This window comes from Aplysia californica, unplaced genomic scaffold, assembly GCF_000002075.1.
Source record: "Aplysia californica isolate F4 #8 unplaced genomic scaffold, AplCal3.0 scaffold00319, whole genome shotgun sequence".
Classification (NCBI taxonomy): domain Eukaryota; kingdom Metazoa; phylum Mollusca; class Gastropoda; order Aplysiida; family Aplysiidae; genus Aplysia; species Aplysia californica.
The window spans coordinates 111,497-112,407 of NW_004797589.1; positions in this window are offsets into that span (position 1 = coordinate 111,497).

Below are 911 nucleotides of genomic sequence, written 5' to 3' on the forward strand. Positions count from 1 at the left end.
CCGAATTCTCTTGAACCTTTTTAACCATTTACTGCTTGAAGTCTTAACTAAATATGATAATTTGTGCAGCTAAATTTAGTGTGATTTGATCAAATTGTACCATGTCAAGCGAACGCACGGAAAGTATTGTTTGGCAGTTATTTGAGAAAAATAACTTCTCTAGAAGTTTGTTCGCACATCACACTCTTGTTCCAGGAATCCAAAGTAAACACTGCAATTTCACTAAAATATTCAATAGGGTAGCCTAAAAACACACAAAACAGTCCTGTACGTCACATTCAACGCAAGATTCTTGTGCATCATCGGACGCTGACGGCAACGGCAATGACTACTTTCGTTTTTCTCTTTCCGCCGTTGCATCCGCTGTTCAGGGGAAGCGGGTAAGGGGAAGTCACTCGAGAAAAACAATTATATCCAGGCACTGTTGGTGATCTGTTCAAAACAAAAGTGGGCTAAACTTCGGACTTCCAGTACGTCGCAAATTGATGACGATCATGGGGAATGTGAACCAGCCGACGGAAATCGTAGATCTAGAAACCCGATGTTCCTTTCGCGCATCACAGCTTTTGAAGTATTGAATAATAATAATAATAATAATAATAATAAATAGCATTTATACTGCGCATTTCCATTTTCTAAAAGATGCACAATGCGCATTACAAAGAAAAAGACATAACGTATTAAAAATTAATCAACAAGTGCGTACATAAAACAACGTATTATACATATAATATAAATGCATATGTGTAAAATTTTATATGAGAAAAATAGTCTCGCAGTGAGGTTGAAAATGTGTTCACTAAAAAAACAATGCAATAAAAATTCACGAACAGTCACAATAAAGTTGAAACGTGAGTAACTAGAAACATTCATTAAAACATTAATTCTATACCGATAGAAAAACATTTCCT